Source organism: Myotis lucifugus, unplaced genomic scaffold, assembly GCF_000147115.1.
Source record: "Myotis lucifugus unplaced genomic scaffold, Myoluc2.0 scaffold_49, whole genome shotgun sequence".
NCBI classification, from domain to species: domain Eukaryota; kingdom Metazoa; phylum Chordata; class Mammalia; order Chiroptera; family Vespertilionidae; genus Myotis; species Myotis lucifugus.
The window spans coordinates 1,796,255-1,803,166 of record NW_005871097.1 but is presented as its reverse complement, the minus strand read 5'-3'; the positions used below and the strand labels follow the sequence as shown (position 1 = coordinate 1,803,166).

The 6,912-nt window shown below is 43.6% G+C and overlaps 1 long non-coding RNA gene across 1 annotated transcript in view; it reads left to right on the top strand.

Annotated features, from left to right (window-relative positions):
• The window catches only part of LOC102437877, a 34,899-nt gene that overhangs the window by 5,815 nt on the left and 22,172 nt on the right, over positions 1-6,912 (top strand). Inside the window, exon 2 of the long non-coding RNA XR_002829215.1 lies at positions 5,212-5,353. This is a non-coding gene — a long non-coding RNA (uncharacterized LOC102437877). The remainder of the gene's footprint in view (positions 1-5,211; positions 5,354-6,912) is intronic.

The window sequence follows — 6,912 nt, the reverse complement described above, 5'->3', positions numbered from 1 at the left end:
TGCTCTGTGCCTGATAGGGGGGAGCTCCCCAACCCCCTGATCGCCCTGCGGCTCTGTGTGTGACAGGGTGCAGCGCCCCAACACCCTGATCGGCCCTGCTCTGTGGGTGATAGAGGGCGGCGCCCCAAGCCCCCCCTCCATGGGCCCTGCTCTGTGTGTAACGGGGTAGAGCCATAACCTCCCCATTGGCCCTGCCTTGAGTGTGACAGTGGCAGCGCCCCAACCCCCTGATTGGCCCTGCTCTGTGGGTGATAGAGGGTGGCGCCCCAACCCCCTGATCCGCCCTGCTCTGTGTGTGACAGGGGGCGGTGCCCCAACTCCCCTATTGGCCCTGCTCTGTTCGTGACAGGGGGGAGCTCCTCAACCCCCTGATCCGCCCTGCTCTGTGTGTGACAGGGGGGAGCTCCTCAACCCCCTGACCGGCCCTGCTCTGTGTGTGACAGGGTACGGAGTCCTAACCCCCCTGATGGGCCCTCCTCTGTGCATGACAGGTGGCAGAGCCCCAACCCCCTGATTGGCCCTGCTCTGTGCGTCACAGGGGGTGGTGCCACAACTTCCCTATCGACTCTGCCTTGAGTGTGACAGGGGGCGGTGTCCCAACCCCCCAAATTGGCTCTACCCTGAGCATGACTAGGGGGTGGCATCGCAACCTCCCGATCCACCCTGCTCTGTGCATGACGGGGCGGCACCCCAACTCCCCAATCGGTCCTGCTCTGAGCCCGACCAGGGGCTGCACCTAGGGATTGGGCCTGCCCTCTTCCACCCGGGAGCAGGACTAAGCCAGCAGGTCATTATCTTCTGAGGGGTCCCAGACTGCGAGAGGGCACAGGATAGGGCTAAGGGACCCCCTCTCCCCCCCGAGTGCACAAATTTTTTGTTGCACCAGGCCTCTAGTAGGGATATAAAAGCCTAATATGCTAAGTGTCTGTTCGTCCCAGTTGGCTGTTCAACCAATCAACAGTGTAATATGCTAATGATATGCTAAAGCTGCTCAACTGCTCACTATGACGTGCACTGACCACCAAGGGGCAGACATTCGACTGGTCAACCAGTCACTATGATGTGCGCTGACCACCAGAGGGAAGATGCTCTGACCGGTAGGTGAGCTTGCTGCTGAGGTCCAGCCGATTGGGACTGAGATGGGCTGGACATGCCCTGGAGCTCTCCCATGGTCCCTCCTGGCTGGCGAACCTCCTGTGTCCCTCCCCAGCCCCAATTGTCACTGGTGGGGTCCCTTAGCCTGGCCTGCACCCTCTCACAATCCGGGATCCCTCAGGGGATGTCAGAGAGTTGGTTTTGGCCTGATCCCGCAGGCCAGGCCGAGGGACCCCCTGGTGCATGAATTCGTGCACCGGGCCTCAAGTGTATTCATAAAAAAGGTAGGAAAAATAGCATGACAATGGAAGTGAAGCCCAAGGAAGAGATGGAGAGCAGAGTTTCTCAAACAGATACAGGGAGTGCCTGCGCCAAAGCCCACTGAAAGGTGCAGGCCACCCAGACTGCTTGAATCCAGTATTGGCAATAAAGCCTGGGAACCTGAATTTTAATTTTATTTTTATAAAATATATTTTTATTGATTTCAGAGAGGAAGGGAGAGAGAGAGAGAGATAGGAACATCGATGATGAGAGAGAATCATTGATCAGCTGTCTCCGGCACACGCTTCACTGGGAATGAAGCCTGCAACCTGGGCATGTGCCCTGACTGGGAATCAAACCATGACCTCCTGGTTCATAGGTCAATGCTCAGCCACTGAGCCATGCCAGCTGGGCGGGAGTCTGCATTTTTTAAAAAATATATTTTATTGATTTTAGAGAGGAAGGGAGAGGGAGAGAGAGATAGAAACATCAATGATGAGAGAGAATTATTGATCGACTGCCTCCTATAATGGGGATCGAGCCTGCAACGTGGGCATGTGCCCTTGACCAGAATCAAGCCAGGACCCTTCAGTTCGCAGGCCAACGTTCTATCCACTAAGCCAAACCAGCTAGGGCAAGTCTGCATTTTTAATAATCTCCTCTGGTAAGTCTTGTGGTACTCATGTTGGAGAGCATTAATATAGGCACTTGGATAAGGTCAGCAGGAGTAGATGAACTACTTCAAAGGCTGATGAAGACCCCAGCAGATGTGTTCTCATAGGCATTGCAGATAACCTTAGAGATATTTTTGAGTATGGAGAGAAGGCAAGCGATGTGTAAATAGTGCCCCAGTTTCAAACATGAGAAAAGGGTAGATGCCAGAAACCGCAGCCTTATAAGCCTGACATGACCTTTGGAAAAATCTTGTTCCAAACAGTTGAAGTCAAAAAGCATTCAGAGGAAAATGTGATGTTCACTAGGCATCATCGTGGATTCACTAAAACATTGTCTCTATTAGAGATTGTCAAACTTTGCTGCATATTAGAATCATCTGGGGAGCTTTAAAAAATCCAGATTCCCAACTCCACCCAAGGGGACCCAGGCACCAGTTTTTTAAGCCCCCAGAGATTCTGATTTAATAAGATGCTGTCTGATCAATGAGAGTTTGAAAGCTCCCCAGGTGATAACTAAAATGCAACGAAGTTTGATAACCATTTTGTCTATATGATAATTATGCAAGATGCTTAACTTCCTTGTACTTTCTGTCAATTCTAGGTAATTTTAAAGGTCTCTCCCACCTTTACACATCTATGATTTGTTATTAAAAATCATGCCAAACTGATTTCCTTTCTTCCTCTCTCCCTGACTTCCCACCCTCCCTTTTCCTTCTCTTCCTCCTCTTCTTTTTCTTCTTCTTCTGATTTGCGATAGCTTGGAATGTCAAGGTGTCAAAGTACATATCTTAATTTCATTAAAATATTTAGCAAAATTTCCAAGGACCACCCTGGCTGGTTTGGCTCAGTGGTTAGAGTGTTGGCCCATGGTCCAAAGAGTCCTTGGTTTGATTCCCAGTTAAGGGCACGTACCTTGTTTGCAGGTTCCTAGCCCCTGTAGGGGTGCGTGCAGGAGGCAATCAATTGATGTGTCTCTCTCACATAGTGTCTCTCTCACGTAGGTCTCTCTATCTCTCTCTCTCTCTCTCCCCCCTACCCCTCTCCCTCTCCCTCTCCCTCTCTCCCCTTTGTCCCTCACTTTCCACTCTCTCTAAAAATCAATGGGAAAAATATCTTCTGGTGAGGATTAAAAAAAAAATTTCCAAGGACCTCTCATAAATACATAAGACGATAGGTATGATGGATGACTGTACCACCTAAGTGTACAAATATGCTAGAAGGATGTGATGGATCTGCGGTAACCTTGGAAAATGGTTTGGAGTGGAATGCCACAAGGGTTGTTGTGCTCTTGGAGCTGACCTTGTTACCATTTAAGAAAGATATAGCCCTAGCTGGTTTTGCTCAGTAGTTAAAGTGTCAGCCTGCAGACTGAAAGGTCCCGGGTTTGATTCCATTCAAGGGACTCATATGTTGGTTGCAGGCTCGATCCCTGGTTGGGGCATGTGCAGGAGGCTACTAGTTTATGTGTCTCTCTCACATTGATGTTTCTCTCTCTTTGTTTCTCCCCCTCCCTTCCATTCTCTCTAAAAAAATCAATGGAAAAAAATATCCTCGGATGAAGATGAACAACAACAAAGGATATAAAAGAAATCCTTATTAAATTTGTAAATAACTCCAAATTTAAGAGGGTTAATTGATTCAACATGTAAAAGAATCAGGCCTGTTCTGATTAGAATATCTGGTTATTATTTTAAAAATATTTTCATAATTAAAATATTTTGCTCATTTTTGTTTTCCCTTTTCTTCAGGTGAGTTGAAATTTTGAAGCTTTTAGTGTAGTGCTAATGGAAACATAAACATGCCTGTAGGGTTCCTAGTTAGTTAGTTGTTCTATGACTTTGTTCCTATAAGAAATGTAAATATATTAGATCAGGTTGCTTTGGAGCATCAAAAAATAAAGGAAATGTGGGAGCTAAAAAAAATAATAATTTTCCTCCCACCTTCTAGTTTCTTCTACATGGGCTAATAATCAAATCAACAGAGACAAATCAACAGGAGAAAATTAAATTTTAATACATGCTCACAGGGGATTCACATAAGCATGGAAATTCCAAAGACAGTGAAGTAAAATTGGGTGTACTGTGGGTCATTTTTGAACAAAGAAGAAAAGGGGGCCTGAGATTTCAAAGCGAGTAGGCAATTTACAGGTAGTTGAGGAAGAGAGGAACATACTTTTGCTAGGCAACCCAGAAACAGTGAGACACAGGGTGGTCTAGTAAGTAGGCACCTGCTTGGAGTCCTCCTGTCTAATACTAAGGTGATTGTGATAAGGTTCTCTTCCTGAAGCAGGTTTGTTTTTTCCTATTTGAATCTCTTAGGCAGGAAAGGGGGAAGGTCAAAGGTTCTTTCTGAGTCTTTTGTTTCTCTTAATATCCCTGCTTAAAGATCAGTATCACCAAAAGCAAAACTTTTGGTCCCCTTCAGAAATATCACCCCCCCAAAAAAGCGATGAGGAAAGGAATTTTGTCAGAAATTCTCAGGGAGTGATTGTGGAAAATCCCTTTAGCAGTTTCATCTAACTCGTCAGAGGGGCTAGTGCGCTAGCGGAAGGTAGATTTGGAAGAGTCTCAAAAACACTGGGAGAGCTTGTTTAAAAAGGGCACTTGGACAGATTCTGATGCCTTCCTTTGAGGGGGAGGCCATGAACCTCCTTTTTATAAACAAGTGCTCTGACTGATTCTGAGAAATATTGTCAAAGAACTCACTTTGATTTGGATTTTGGCATTTAAATATCTTGTTTTTGTCTCATAGTCAGTCCTCCAATTTGTGTTTTTCAAAGCCCAGATAGATTTAATTATTTGAGCTGAAAACTAAAACTGTTAAATAATGTCAGATCTTTCATATCTTATTCCCTATATTTCAATTAGAAAATTGTACGCTCTTACATTGCCATTTTTCTTTTCGTTTTTAATGTTTTATTTTCTGCAGACCTTGATCTGACTGAGACATGAGGAAAATAAAATTTATGTGTAGCAGAAAAGCAACCTATAGCTGCTCCATTGCTGCTGCTGTGCTGTGGAAAATAAACCAGGATTAGATTATGTCTGGTCACTTTCCACATCACATGACGAACGGCAGTTGAGAAGAAGCATAAAATGAATCCTGCTGAGCAGTCAGTCCTTAGATACCTAGTTGTTAACATCCTGCTTCCTTCCCCTCCCTCCTGTGTATTCCCCATCAGGCTCTGTGACTGAAGTGTCAGCTAAGGAGTGGTTTCTCACCTCTTCACACCATCTGGGAATAAGAAGTTGCAGCTATTTCACACCATCTAGAAGACATGGGCTGTGGTAGTTCATCAATTAAAATCAAGAAATCTGCAAAAAGTGAGTGCTAGGAATGTGCCTGTCTTCCTGATGAAAAAGAGCCAATTACCTGTCCTGCTTTCTCATTTACTCACATAGTTGGTTCTGGAGCTGCCTGCTCTGTGTGATTTTGCACAAGGCATCATCACTTGAACCAAAGGTTAAATATTGGGATAACATCAGAAACTACTGTTAGGAAAATGTAGCTTTGAATTTCTGATATACCATAAAGTATTATCTAAGAGATATTTTATATTTGATTTGATTTCAGTTGGAAATGTACTAATATAAAAGCTCAATTTAAAACTCAGTGGAAGGGAACAAGAAAGTCTCTGTAAACTTATATCTGTTTATTCAATATGCTTATAAATAGCTATATTTATACCTATGTGACATTTGGTAACATCATTGAATCTTTATTAGGTTTTATAACTCAGTGATCAGATTATTTTTTATAGCTATTCAACACAGAACTTTATGAGATTTGCCTCATGTTTTTAGAATATTCTAGGTAGAATTTGGCAAATGCTAGATCATCTGCTTCTCCAAAAGGGTGTTGTTTCTAAATAGTTGACATGCCCCCTACTATTCCTATATAATTAGAAACAATATTTTCTTTATTTTGTACTGAGGTTCTTTCTCATAGGTACTAGAATCTAGTTAAAACTCGAGTGTTTAAGAAACATAGTCTTTACAAAGAAATTAAAATAAAAACAAGCAAGCTGGGACAGTTATGTGAATAATTTGTTCTTAAATTCCATCCTTTTGTTAAGTAGGTATAGATAATCGCCCCAATTTCTCTTCCACATCTGGGTTTGTTTGTTTTTTTAATCTTTATTGTTCAGATTATTACAGTTGTTCCTCTTTTTCCTCCCCCATAGCTCCCCTCCACCCAGTTCCCACCCCTCCCTCTGCCTTTACCCCCCCACTGTCCTTATCTATAGGTGTACGATTTTTGTCCAGTCTCTTCCCGCACCCCCACACCCCTTTCTCCCCGAGAACTGTCAGTCCACTCCCTTTCTATGCCCCTGATTCTATTATATTCACCAGTTTATTGTATTCATCAGATTTTTTATTCACTTGATTTTTAGATTCACTTGTTGATAGATATGTACTTGTTGTTCATAATTTTTATCTTTACCTTTTTCTTCTTCCTCTTCTTAAAGGATACCTTTTAGCATTTCATATAATACTGGTTTGGTGGTGATGAACTCCTTTAGCTTTTTCTTATCTGTGAAGCTCTTTATCTGGCCTTCACTTCTGAATGATAGCTTTGCTGGATAAAGTAGTCTTGATTGTAGGTTCTTGGTATTCATCACTTTGAATATTTCTTGCCACTCCCTTCTGGCCTGCATAGTTTCTGTTGAGAAATCAGCTGACAATCGTATGGGTACTCCCTTGTAGGTAACTAGCTGATTTTCTCTTGCTGCTTTTAAGATTCTCTCTTTGTCTTTTGCTCTTGGCATTTTAATTATGATGTGTCTTGGTGTGGTCCTCTTTGGATTCCTTTTGTTTGGGGTTCTCTGTGCATCCTGAGAGCTTGTAAGTCTATTTCTTTCACCAGGTAGGGGAAGTTTTCT